General features: G+C 38.7%; 1 protein-coding gene and 1 long non-coding RNA gene across 21 annotated transcripts in view; one reads left to right on the top strand and one right to left on the bottom strand.

The window, feature by feature from the left end:
• The window catches only part of MAGI1 (membrane associated guanylate kinase, WW and PDZ domain containing 1), a 604,195-nt gene that overhangs the window by 133,121 nt on the left and 456,579 nt on the right, over positions 1–14,495 (top strand). The gene's annotated exons all lie outside the window — the stretch shown is intronic.
• On the bottom strand, positions 5,885–12,378 carry LOC118501827. The gene is made up of 2 exons (XR_004904490.1): positions 8,815–12,378; positions 5,885–8,657 (listed from the first exon to the last, which is right to left on the bottom strand). It is a non-coding gene; the product is annotated as an uncharacterized LOC118501827 (long non-coding RNA).

The raw sequence follows: 14,495 nt of genomic DNA, 5'->3' as shown, positions 1-14,495 counted from the left end.
CTTTAATCAGGGCAACCATATGCTCAGCTGAGGATTTGGAGGGTGGGGAGAATGCATTTTAGATGGCAACTCATTTTTTTCTGAAGAGTATGACTTTATAATTTTGTTCACAAGGAATCTTGAAATATTAACATTTTGCAATTAAGTGAAAATTCCATTGATGTACCAGAGGTGAAAAAAATTATTTTCTATTTAAATTTTTCCTTGTTTTCATCAATTTATGTAGTTTGTCAAAAATATAATTTTACTAATAATGAGACTTTCACATGTGAATATTCTCTGCAGAATAGATGTGAAGTAAGTTTTTTTTAGGCAATGAAAAATGAGACTATGTAAAACTAGGGAGATTTGGAATACAGCAGTTTATTTCTCAGTCTGATTGAAGTTTGGCCTGTTACTGTTCTAACCTATTTGTAAGTATGACACATTATCCTTATAAAGTATCTTTGCTTTAGTTTATCACACTTGCTTGCTCTAGTTAGAAAATATAGATAAATAAACTGTGATACCTCTACTCAAGATAACCATTGTGAGATGTTTGGTTTTTAAATAGCATATGTATAAATGAATGTGTGTGTATAAATGTATATGCAAATGTGTGTTTATGGTTATAGATACACACACATATATGGCTTACAACTGCATGAACATTTGTCCCATAAGTTTTAACTATTGCACAGCCTGAATTTTTTAACCATATGACCTATGGAATGATGTCCACAGTACGTGTAAAACATCAGTTTTTCATCACTATTCAGATACTTATTTTACCAATGTTTTATAATTTACTTATTGAGTTTTATTGGAGAATATTTAGTTTTTTGTTGAACTTCTGATTTTATAAACAATACCGTTGTGAATATGTATATACAATGCTCTATATTTATCTGAATATTTCCTTGAGACACCTATTACATGCAATTTTGCTTGGTGATGGAATTCATATTTTTTAAAAGTTTTTGGTACATGTCATGTTTATACAAATTTATATACATTCTCTGCAACCCTGGAGTTTTATTTTTTTATTGAAATCTTTGTTAACCTGATATCAAAATTCATTGTTTGATAGTTCAGTATTTCCATAGGGAATTGATTCAAATTGTCTGAAATTTATTCTTTAATTTTATCCCATACTTTGAAATGATGGCTTATTGTATTGGAGGGAGGTACTTTTGTTCATTGTTTGCCATTTTCATGTGTTTCTAGATGGTGGTGAGGTCAAATTCTCTTTGTTCTTCCACTCTGTGTCATACAGAGTATCCTTCCATGGTGGTAATGAGCCTGCACTCAGATACCTCATGTTCTTATGTTCTGTCATTAGCTCCCTGTGGTATGTAAGGGTAGACAGCAAATGGCAGCAGGTGGGGCGAGGAGGCTGGTAGGCTTTATTTGGGCAGGTACCTCTTTCTCTTTCTATTTTATTGTGAATTCAGGAATTGTATTAGTTGACCATCAATTTTAGATCCCTTTAATAGTATAGCCTTTGGTTGATGTCTTCTCCATTTACCTTCCTCTTTTCATTCTCATCCCTTTTCCTATCTTACTTCCTACTATAATCTCATTTTCTTTCTTTCACTTATTTGGGAAACAATTTTGAAAGAATTCTTTCCTTCTTTCTTTTTGGTAGTATGGGGAATTAAGACTGCAAGCCTTATTTCTTCTTGATGAACAAGAGATGTACTGTCTCCACTTGGTTTACTTGGGGAAGTCATATTTTACCAAATGCCCATAGGCGATTTATGTGTTAAAAAAACCCAAGATGAACTGTTGTTACGATTGCAGCTACCCTTTCTCCTTCTGTCCGAGGGTGGGAGACAGGGAAAAGAAGAACATGGAAAAGGTTAGAACAGTAGTAGTCCTGATATGTATCATGTGTTGTACAAATGGATATTCTAATACCAGTGTTCAAAGCAAATCTCTTCCAAAGAATATCTTTTGAAAAGTGTGAATATTAGCAATTCAGTAATTGACACATTCCCTTTAAAGTGAGTGGTCTTACCAGTAGAATCTTTGAGTAAATTGCCAGTTTCAGTGGAATTCTAGATATAAATCTTTGTTATAATTGTTCCAAATACTTGTTTGTCTAACAAGTATTAATTTTTTCCTTCCTATGACCCACCTGGCTTGTGAAAGGGATAGTCTTGTCTTTTGGGTCTCATTTCAGAATTATTTGATTTTACTGTTCTTTTAGACAAGTGCAACTTCTGCATGGGTTATTTTCTGAAAGATTATTTTCAACTCATTGAGGTATCACAAATCCATCTTCAGTAAAGGTTATGCAATGAATTAACGGAATCCTTTTTTATGACTCTCACTGATTTTTGGGCTTTTTTTTTAATCTTTACCTGAGGATAAGCATATTGATTTTAGAGAGAGGGGGAAGAAGGGAGAGAGAGAGGGAGAGAAACATTGATGTGAGAGAAAAACCTCTATCAGTCGTCTCTCATATGTTCCCTGACTAGGACCAAACATGCAGCCTACGTATGTGCCCTGACTGGGATTTGAATCCGCAACCTTTCAGTTTATGGAATGACACTGCATACTGAGCTACACTGGCCAGGGCTTGGTTCATTTTTGATACATGCATTTTAACTATGTTTTTCTCATGAGAGGCCATTGTAATTTCAGACCTGAACTTCAATCTTTTTCGTATATCTAGACCCACTAAATAACTGGAACGTGAAAGAAATTGGGAGGATAAACAGTTGTATAAGTTGCTGTTGTGGACTCCTTGAATGTTTGTAATATGAATGTGTGCATTTTCTGCATGGAGGGGTAAGTGCATGTTCCCTTTCCTTCCTCCCTTTACCCTCCTATTCATCCTTCCTCCCTCCCTCTCTCCCTTCCTTCCTCTGTCCCCACGCCTTTTATTGGAAAAAGTCCCTTTCAGTCTCCATGGGATGGTCAGCCAAGGTTCTTTGTCTTCTGATGGGAGAACATGTGACTTAAGCTAAGCCAATCAGACTCACTCTTCCTGAAACTGAAATGAAACTGAGTTATGTAAAAACTACTGACCTAGAGGTGAAAAAAGCTTAGCTCTTCCTGACTAGATCTTTAAAAATATTTTGGCTCTCATCTTTTCTAAGGCTGTTTCTTTAGCTTTTTTTTTATTTTGTGGCCACATAAGAAACTTATTTTTTTGATAAGTTTGTTTCTGTTGCCAGCAGAGAAGTCTATCATGAGAATATACATCTCATGATGGTTCAATGAAGCTTTTGCAGCAGCCAAGGGACCATGGAAGGAGTATTCGCTCTGGTGCCTGGAGCAAACTCACATTACTTCGCCTTACAGAGAATGATACACAAATTAGAATGTTTATTGTAGCATTTTAATGAAGTTGTTTATTGTCAAGCCAGTTGGGAAGTCTATCCCAAACAGAAGGTTGTTTGGTGAATAGGATGAGTTATTTGTATGATCCAAATTGAAACCTGGTGTCCTCTTGCCAGTGCTTAGATGGCACTGTCACCTACTGCCCTTTCCTCACCAGAGGCTCTCATGGCTTTTTGACCACTGCTTACTCAGGTGAGAAGAATTTTGAGCTTTCTCTCCCACTCAGCTCACCTGCTAGGAAATGGATCTGGATGAATTCAGAAGAACACAGGGGCTGAAGTCCTGCACCATACATTTGAGAACACATTCTCCTATATACCTAGATGTTCATTAGGCTAAGTACAGTCATTTGATATGAGCTTTACTACAAATGTGAGATGAGCTCATTACACTCACGTGTTAGTCCTAACTTTCTAGGATCACAACCAGATTGTCTGGGTTGGACCCTGGGTGCTTCTGAATTCTCCAGTACACATTAGAGACAACCTCATGTTCACACTACAAAATGGCTCTTCATAGCTCTTGGCCAAGAGGAACAGCTTTATTCCCTGCCCCTTCCCCCAATTTTTCTTTTTCTGCTAAGATTTTAGAGGATACCTGGTAATAGACTAGAGGTTGGACAGAGGATCCAGCCTACCCCAGAAATTCAGCCAGACTTGATATCCCCACGTGTTTTATGTCATGTGTCTGAGTCTTTGGAAAGCTGGTCCCCTTGATGTTTATTTTCTTTCCTGTTATTTTCACTTTCCTCTGGAGTACCCTAATGAGCTTACCTGGTTTCTCTGATTTTAGTCTACCTCATTCAGTTTTGTTAATATGGCCTGAATAATTTTTCTAAGAAAATTCTTTGATCATAATATTCCTGTGGTGAAGAACAGAGAGTGACTCCCTGTTTCTCTGAAGGGGCAGCATATCCCAGTGGTCAGTGGCACAGGCTCTGGAGCTTGACTGCTTGGGCTGACAACTGTTTACCCCTCAGTGGCATAATTTCATCTGTAAAATGGGAAACAATAATAATACACATTTGGCTATTGAGAGAATTAAGTGACTTGATACAGGGTGGGGTAAAAGTAGGTTTACCTGTGTTCTTATGGAAAATAATACAGTAATTAATAATGGTACAAGAGTAAACTATGTGTTCACATAGTTACAGCTGTGAATCTAGTTTTGCCCCACCCTGTACATCTTCAGGGTTTTAATTATTATTTGCCTTGACTGTTGTACCTGGCACAGTGAGAGCTATGTATGTGCTGAATATTTAATCAGTAGTTGTAGGTTATCAAAGTGGCCTTCCTTGTTCTAATTTCTGAGGTTAAGTTGGACTAGCACTTGCTCAGCACCTGGTATGTGCCATATACTGTGCTAAATTTTGCTAATGGTATATTATGAAGTTGATTCTCTGCAGTAGCTGCCAGTTAAAGTAACCTTGAACTCCGTTTACTCCACGAGGAACATGAGTCTTAGAAGGTTAAGCCCCAAAGTCATGCTACTTTGCTGGTGAGGTGAGGGAGGAAGAATCCAAACTAACATCTGTCATCTTCGAAGTGTTGCTCCCTGCTTTTTGTTCCTTTTGCACTGTTGAAGCACTAACACGTGGGGCCATGGACATTTGGCCTGTAGTTTGTCTACTTTCAAATTCCCAGTTGTTGCATAAGAATTGGGCCATCTATTGTTTTTTTAATTAATGTAAAAGCTGTAGTGTAGACTTCAAACAATTTAGAAAAAAGGCACAATCTTTTGCAATAAAATTCCTCTGCATCAAAAGAAGAAACAACTTTTAAATACTTATAAACAATTTTTTGAATTGACTGAATTACTGAATCATTTTAAAGCAGATTCAGTGGTATATTTTGGCAGATAGTATAACATTGCAGTGTTTTAAAAAACAGGGTCATTCTGGAAAATCATTTTGTAGACACAGAATGGAAGGCAGAAGGTTGTTTATTGACTTGCGAAAGGCCACCTGGTATATTAACCACAAATTGGCATTTAAGCCCAAGTTTTCCAACTCCTTCTGTGCAATGTCTGTCCTGTGACCATCTTGTCCTTTAAGACAAGAACAATTTTAAATTTATACGTGATGCTTCTTGGGAAATGAAACCTGTTTGAAATGGTGTTTGGGAGGAATCGACATGTCAGGCTGGCAGCATCTGGCTGCTGTGTTTGGATTCTAGTGGTGGAAGAAGAGATGAAGGAACCTAAAGATTGGTTACTTTTACAGCCATTGGATGCCAATAGTGTGTGAATTACTTATAATTTTCAGGCTTGATATAAATCTGTTATTCCTTCCACCTGGGAAAATCCATACCTTTTCTGGTTCTCATCCTCCTCAACCCACCTACCTTAGTCTTAGTTACAGTGTAGTTCTCAGCTTAAAACTCTCTCTTGGGGAAACTCTTTTCCACCACTCTGATCCTTTCTTATCTGATCTCAGCAGTATTCTTTAGATATTTCTTCCAAAATCCCACTTCATTTCCTCCCTCCCTTTTTTAGTCACAAACAGGTCAGAACTTTTAATTATTCCTCTTGGCTCTACTGCCCAAGACATTTTTTAATTGGTGCAATTATGATCACCAAAAATTTCAGATTGAATACATTCTACTACTGGTACAGAATATGCAGAATGTCCGTCCCCAAATATGCATGTCCACATACAGACCCTCTCTCAAGTAGCATTTCACTTGCTTGTTACTTACCCCCACCATTCCTTCCCACTTAAATACAGTGCATTTTTTCCTGATCAGTCAGTACTACCCCTCAGTATTATTTGAATGATTCTTTAATGTGACTCTTTCCTTTTACAAGTGAAGAGTGAATGAGGGCAGTTTCAGTTTCTGTCTTGGTCATTGTTATATCTCTAGTGTAATGTGTGGAATGAAGTAGGATCTTAGTAACTATGTGTCAGATAAGTTAACATTTTGATGAGTACATGGAAATGTGCAGGGCAGGGAAGACTGCGGGTGAACAGGAGAGTAGAAAGGTGAATCCAGCCAATGAGGATCTTCCAGTCTAGAGGACAAGACAAGTGGTAAATGATAAAGTTCATTACAGGATTGACTGAATTGAAGGTTAATTGACAGATCAAGGAAAGGGCTGAGTTGATGACATAGACTAAGGAGTGATTGATCTCCACTGGGCTAGGGGAAGATGAAATGGACCTCACAGAGGAGATGACATTTAGCTTGGCCTAGAAAGACAAACTGATTTAGTTTGTGGGAGCTGGGGAAGGTACCAAAACATGACAAATTACACTTGTGTTTTTGCAGCCCCGGCCCTCTCGTATGGTCTCTGTTCAGTCAGGGCCATAGAAAGATCACAGGGTTGGGAACCAGGAAACCTGAGTTTGCTTTTCCGTATCTCACTGCTCTGGACTTCAGTTTATGAGTAACAGGAAGGTGTTGCACATGACCTTGAAGAATGAGCTAAGATCACAGAGAGTGTAGTGGAACCACAACCTCTTGGGCTCTGGGTGTGTCACCTGTGGCATGAAGCCAAAGCTTCGTCAGGGTGGGTTGGGCCTGCTTAACTTGTGTGAGTACTCATAGTGAATAACTACATTTTACCCATTGATCTGCCCTCGAGGCTTTGGTTTTCGTTTTCCCTTCCTATATGTAGATTTGGGAATGCGTGTTGGCCTGCAGCTGCAATACCTTCTTGTATAAACGAGTTCTTAGGAGAGATGTCAAGTTATGAGATATGTGGAAACTGGGGAATGAAGAAAGGAACAAGGCAGAAATGGAGACAAAAATGTATATATTTACAGTGGTGTCAATGACCTTTACAGATCTCAAATTAGTTTGTTTTAATTATAGTATGTTCTGAGAACATTAAATGTCCTGAGTATAGTGTAGTTTCCTCATGAAATTGCCACATCTCTTTTCTTTCTCTGTTGGGAAAATGAGAAGCTTAGTCATTAGATAATCTTTGATTTTTTCTTTTAGTTATCAAATGTTATGGATTTTTTTAGTGAAAGTAGGAGTAGGTGTGAATAAGTAACAGAAACATTGGTATGGGGAAGCATTTCCTTTTTGTTAAAACATTATTGTCTTCCCCTTCAAAAGAGGTCTGTAATAAACTGAAATTTTTAATTTTACTATTTGTCTCTTTTTCTGGCCAACTGAAGTAGCAATCTTGGATTTTTCTCTTTTTCACTTTTTGCCCTCAAGGACTTTGCTTTCTGTTGGAAGAAAGGGATCAAAGTGATGAGTTTCCAGGTTATAAAAAGCAGCTGTTTGGTTAATTACTTTTTCTGCTGTGTAGATTCTCCTTTCTTCTTAGGAAGGAAGTGTTCAGTATACACACAGTAAATTGCAGGGGTTTTGTGTGTATTTATGTGTCTCTGTGTGTATGATTTTGGTTTGATTTAAGTCCTCATTTATGATGGCAGGGATCTGCTTAGTGGCAAATGTTCATATTTTTCTCTGTGTACTCATGAAGCGCTTGTTGAATATGAACTTTGCATTTAAGGCTTGAGAATTGTGGGGATTCAAAGGAGTAAACTGGTCCTTCTGTAGAGAAAAATAGAAAATAATGCTAATCAATTAGCACCTATTTAGTTAGTTCTTAGTGTTTGCCTGTTAAGAGCCTTAGACACATCACTTACACATTTAGCAAATATTTATTATATACTTACTTTGTGTCATGTACTGTTGTGGATACTTGGGTGTACAACAGTGAACAGCACCCAGTACCTGCCCTTGTAGAGATTAGGGTACAGAAGAGGAGTTAAAATTAGACCCAGGGATGTTTCATTTTCCATGAAAATGTGAAAGAGGATGAAAATGCGTCATTGTTAAAAGTGTCCCTGGCCAAGAGTACTATTTTGATTTTTAGTTTAGGAGGTTACAACTATATTTTTAAATTTTCCTCTCAGTAGCATGACTTCACTGTGAGTTTTTCTGGTGCAGAAAAATTCAGGCCCTTTCTTCCTGCCCTGGCTGCGGTTTAGTCAGGACCATCTCCCAGTGGTCTGTGGTTGCCAGCTGTCCATCAGTTCCTTAGATGTGATGTCTGTAATGCCTGCTTCTATGACATGGGCATTGGCTATGCTGGTCCTCTTCCCCCTTCTGTCCGAAGGGTGATTGTTTTGGGATTGTTCAGCAATTGTTCTTGTTTATAATCGTCCTGCCAACATATCTGTCTTCTTCTGTGCTGCCACTTCCAAATACCTGATGTTTTAGCTGAATTACAGTCTCTCAAACAGAGGAGACGAGATGGTGTATGTACACACCGCAGCCCATAGTGGCAACCAGGGGCCACTTCTATATTGAGTACTACCATGGTGATGACAACAACCCTCTTGCTACTACTATTACTACTATATGGGTCTTTAAGGAATTTTAATTTTTCTTCCAAGACTTCTTTTTTTTTTATTACATAGACAAGCCAAGAGATGGTTTCATGTATTCCTTAAGGATTATAAAAGGAAGAGTAGATGGGAGAGGAGAGAGTATAATAGTAATTAAGAGTGATCTCTGCAGTCACACTCCTTTCTGCCACTTTAGTTCTGTATAACTTGAGACAAAATTATGATTCCTTCTTGGGCTGCTTTCCTTATCTGTGAGATGGGAGTAATGATGTTCACTTCTTAGAATGTACTAGGCATTTACCCAGACTGTACACCTCAAACCCTTTAACTCTCCTTGGGCTGTGGGAATCATCATCATTCCCAATTTACAGATGATTCTGAGTTCAGTGAATAAGAACTTCACATGAGGACAGCCAGTGTGCAGGGGAGCTGTGACTGGGACACAGGTGGTCTGGTTGCCCAAGGTTGTTATAACATGTGATGCTTTGAGCATGATGTCATTTGGCACATTGTAACACTTATTCCAAGTGTAATAACGTGATCACAAGCTAGTCTTTAATCATCAAGGAAGCCTGCTTCTTCCTTCGTGGAGGTCACCCTGACTTCTCTCTGCACAGCACTTTTATTCTCATTTTGACATTCTGTCTACTGCAGCTGGAGATGGATCTGGTCTTCTACAGTCCTTGAAGCAAAGGTAGAGTGATTGCTTTTTAGGGGTTTGACTGTTGATCCTGGGACTCCCAGTGAACTTAAATTGCTTCTATTCATTCTGTGCTTCCACCTCATTTTTCTGGCTTTGCATCAACAAGTTGAGAAATGTTCAAGGAGGTTTCAGCCAGTCTCTGGTGCATTGGTGAGCTGACTCACCTCCAATTAGGCTGAGGGCCTGCCTGGTGGGGATACTCTTGTTTACTGAGGAGCTTTTATTCTTTTTAAGGTGGATTAATGGCAGTGAATCCATTCTGAGTGAGGTCTGTGTTGGCTTTGGTCAATCTAGCTCCCAGCTGGTGGAGCTCTGGCTACAGGAGCAGGCAAATGCAGCTCAGATAGGATGAATGGTGAAGCGTTGGAGGAAGAAACTGCCAAATGCAAAAACCAGTTCCCACCTTCAGCTCCTCCATCTGCTCCACCTTTTCCATAGATAAATTGAAGGCAGCTTCTGGTCAGAGCTGGTCATTAAATCAATCCAGCAGGTTCCTTTGGGTTGTGATTAGGAGCAGGGCACTGGGCTGTTTGTAACCAGGCTGACAGTGGGGAAGCTGAGCACACTGTTTAAGTGGTCACAAATGTGTTGTGCCGCCACAGCAGGAAAACTCCCTTTTGTCTCTGGTGTTGCTTGTCCGTTGCTTTTATTTCTTCCTTTCTTCTAATTGCAGATATAATAAACACTTATGTGAGGACTGGAGAGAATAATAATAATTTATTTTACCTTTATTTGGGCAACCAAAGAATGGACCTACAGTCTTATATCCCATCTGTCACCTCGAAGCCTGAACACCCTATTAGTGGAGAATTTCCTCTACAGTCAGGTGGCTCTGTGCATGTTGTGGTCCTGTTCTGTGACCAGAGATTCTGTTCTTGCAGGAGATCAGACTCTTTTCTGATGACTGGAGCTTCTGAATGTAGTTAACTGGAAAATCCAGGTGGCTGTTTTGGTGGGAAAACATTTCTCCTTCTTTTTGTAACCTTACTAATTCTGTGCCCAAGAGCTAGGGCACTTTTTCCAGGGATGAGTCCTGCACTCTGCATCTGGATATACCCTAAGGACATCTCTGGGAACCCTCCCGTGGTTGGAAGTGGAGAAAAGCACATTGAAATATCTGTGGGATTTTGAGAGCTGCTCATACTAGGAGGAAGGCTGCCAGTGTTTATGGCTCTGCCTTCATTACTGTGTGAGGGTTAAGTGTTGTGGAGAGAGTTGAGCTGTGTAGGTTTCATCTCTAATGTGGGGTGAAGTAACTCATGTTGGTGATTATGTCAAAAATGACTTCCTTTGTTGAAGGATATTTTCTAAGTCATCTCCGAGAGCATTTTACATATATCTCTCAGGGATAATGATCCCATGGCGTGGATTGTGTGCTTAGTCCTGTGTTTGAATCCCAGCTCAAACTTGGACAAAGGTTTTAATTTTGTTTTAACTCAATGTTATTTAAGTAATGCGTGTAGATAATTTTAAGAAGCGTGAAAAGTATTTTTAAGATTTATAACAAAAAAAGGAGTTCCTACATCACTCCTCTGCATGCTTTAGTAGGGCCCCTCAGAGAGTGCCCTCTTTAACTCTGTAAGCTGCTGCTTCTGGTATTTCCCTCCAGATTTACAAACCAGTTTCAAATTTAGGTATTACCTACTCTTGTCCCTAGTAAGAAGTTGAGGTTTCATCTTCTTACTCCACCTAAAACTCACACTTTCTTTCTCTACCCTGCTAATAATATCTACATATCATTATCAGCATATCAGCATTTTTGGGTAAACATTCACAGCCATATGGTATAGTATAATGACTTTTTATGACACTTAGTTTCTTTGCTTTTTTGCTTAGTTTTTCTTGTGTTCATCTCTAATTTTCCCCATGCTTTACAGCAGAACTGAAAAATGCTTCCAACATAGCAAAAATAATAAAAGAATCCCTCAGTTCCTTTAAAAAACAATACAAAACAAAACAAAGCATGTTTGGAGGCTTTTCTCCTATTGTTTTCTGTGCTCTTGTTCTGATCCACACTGGGTTTTTTCTGTGTCCATTCCACACTTGTTTCCCTGAAGCTTCCCCTGGTAATATCCTTGAAAGGCAAAGGGTCTCAACCCCTCTCAGCCATCATTCCTCATCTGCACTATGGGGATGTCCTCTGTCTCAGGGAGTTATTGTGAGAACTGAATGAGCTGATATAGGTAAGCCGGTAGCATAAAGTAGAGCTCAGTCAGTATTAGTTACTGTTACTCTTTTTCTTTTTTATTGTTCTCCTCTTCTTCATCATGTTACACTGTGATTGCTAATCTGCAATATATTTATAATAATCGGGAAATATTACAGTTGGGAGACAGCTACAACATAACCCTTCACATTACAGTGAGACCGAGAGGAGAGATACGTGGCTCTGCCAAGGTCATGGGGCCAGTCTGGCACAGAGAGGTAGAGCAGAACTAGACTGCTACCCCTCTTACTTCAGTCACAGTCAGGTGTTCTTTCCATTTCCTCATGCCACCTCAGTAGCCTGCAGGGTGTTTTGTTTTGTTTTCTTTCTATTTTTAAAAAATGTCATAGCCATTTCTTCTCTCCTAATTTCTTTCTTTTAAAAAATAGAGAACAGGTTCATTGAGTTATAATTCAAATACCACACTGTTCACCCACTTAAATTTTATAATTCTATAGTTTTAATACATTCACAGAGTTGCAGTCATTACCAAAATCTAACTTAACATTTGATCGTCTCAAGAAGACACCCTGCACCCTTTTGCTCCTACTCTTCTAATTCCCATCCCTAGCAACTACTAATCTACTTCCTGTAGATCAGTCAAACCTGTTGAGGACGTTTCATGTAAATGGAACCTACAATATAAGGCCTTTTGTGACCAGATTCTTTTACTTAATATGATGCTTGTAAGACTCATCTGTGTCAGCCTTGGCTGGGGTGGCCCAGTGGATTGAGCACTGGCCTGCAAACCAAAGGGTCACCAGTTTGATTCCCAGTCAGGGCACATGTCTGGGTTTCGGGCTAGGTCCCCAGTAGGGGTGTGCTAGAGGCAACCACACATTGATATTTCTCTCACTCCCCTCCCTCCCTCTTTCTATAAATAAACAAATAATCTTTTTAAAAAGACTCATCTGTGCCAGTGATTTTCAGTCTTTTTCATCTCATGGCACATATAAACAAATTACAATTCTGTGGCACACCAAAAAATGTATGGTTTGCCATCTGACCAAAAAAAATACAATATTGATTCATTTACACTGGGTGGCTATTGTTGTGTTGACTGTTGTTTTCTACATTTGACACTTTAAGGCAAAAGAGGTCAGTCCCCCTGGCTGAATAGTCAGGTATTGCATGTTTGAAAAATTCTTGCGACATAGAGATTGAAAATCGCTAATTTGTGTTGTAGCATGTATCAGTACTTCATTCCCTTTTATTGCTGAGTAGTTTTCCATTGTAGAGATACACATTTTGTTCATTTATCAGTTGATGGACATTTTGGTTATTTCTTTGCCTCTTATGACTATTTATGTACAAGTTTTATGTGGATATATGTTTCCATTTCTCATGGGGACACACCTAGGCATGGAATTGCTGGTTCACATGGACACTACACCTAACCTTTTGAGGATCTGCCAGACTGTTTTCTGAAGCAGCTGCTCTATTTTACATTCCTGCCAGCAGTGTATGAAGGATCCAATTTCAAGCATTTGAAGTGGTATCTTGTGGTTTTTGTTTGTATTTTTCTGGTGGTTAATGATATTGAGCATCTTTTTTTGTGCTTAATGGCTATTTGTATATTTTCTTTGGAGAAAAATTTATTCAGATGCTTTCCACATTTTAAAATTGTGTTGTCTCTATTAATGACTTGTATAGTTTATATATATATAATACATATATATGTGTGTGTGTATATATATATATAAAATTATGGACACAAGTGCCTTAATAGTTGTATGATTTGCAAATATTTTCTCCTATTCTGTGGGGCATCTTTTTGGTGTCATTTGCAGCACAAATGTTTTATCTAATTTTTTTCTTTTGTGTTGACGCTTTTGGTTCATATCTAAGAAGGCTTTGCCTAGCTCTTAATCTTGAAGATTTACTCCTGTATCTTCTTCTGAGAGTTTTACAGCTTTAGGTCTTATACAATACTTAGGTCTGTGATCTATTTTGAGTTTGCTTTTGTGTATGGTGTGAGGAAAAGGTTCTGCCATGTTTTATTTGCATGTAGATATGAAATTGTCCCAGTACTATTTGTCGAAAAGACTATTCTTTTCTCATTGAATTGTCTTGGCACTGTTGTTGAAAATTAAATCTGCAGGAGATTTGACATACTGTTACACTATCTTTCTGTCCCTCAAAATGTGGGTGACTAATATAATAATGTGTCTGATAATAAAATGAATGGGTTCTAACAATCTCCTTTGTGTGAAATCTCTATGACCAGAAGGAATAATCATCTTGGGTTATTCTAGCATTCTACGTCAAATAAGGGGAAGATAGAGATCCAAAGTATAATATTATGCCAACTAAAAACCATCAACTGTACCAGAAAATAGGAACTAGGATTCAATTTTGAGGATTTCCAAAAGAACATGATACAGCATAAGCACAAGCTGCCCAGCTGTGGAGGGGCTGTGCTTTATAGCCTTTGTGGCAGACCTTTGTAGGCCTGGGGGACTAAGAGATGCAGAGAGCAGCAGATGCACTTGGCTGTGGCTCCACTGGGTGTGTTCTGACCCACACTGTTCCCATTCCTGCATACAGGGTTGTCTCAGGTCTTAGCCAGGGGACAAGTCAGCGCTTTGGGGACAGCACCAAAGCCCACCATCTTAGCTACTGCCCCAGAAGCCTCAGTACCTCTGCGATGAAATGGATTTAGATATTTGTATTACCTTTGTTCTTTTTAAAATTGAGGTCTAGAATACATAAAGCACACTAATATTACATACAGCTTGGTAAACTTTTAACCTATGCATTCTTCTGTTGCCATGGCCCAGATCAAGGTCTGGAATACTGTAAGCACCTCTGAAGCTTCCCTTGTGCCTCTTCCTTCTCAAAGCTCCCTACCCAAAGAGGTCACGTCTGTTTGCCTACGTTTGAAATTCAAATTAATAAATACTGTAGTATCTGCTCTTTTATGATTGGCTTAACTTGTTCAATATAAT

This window comes from Phyllostomus discolor, chromosome 7 (genome assembly GCF_004126475.2).
Source record: "Phyllostomus discolor isolate MPI-MPIP mPhyDis1 chromosome 7, mPhyDis1.pri.v3, whole genome shotgun sequence".
Taxonomy (NCBI): Eukaryota; Metazoa; Chordata; class Mammalia; order Chiroptera; family Phyllostomidae; genus Phyllostomus; species Phyllostomus discolor.
The sequence above is the reverse complement of the archived record's forward strand: the minus strand, read 5'-3'. Positions and strand labels throughout refer to the sequence as shown.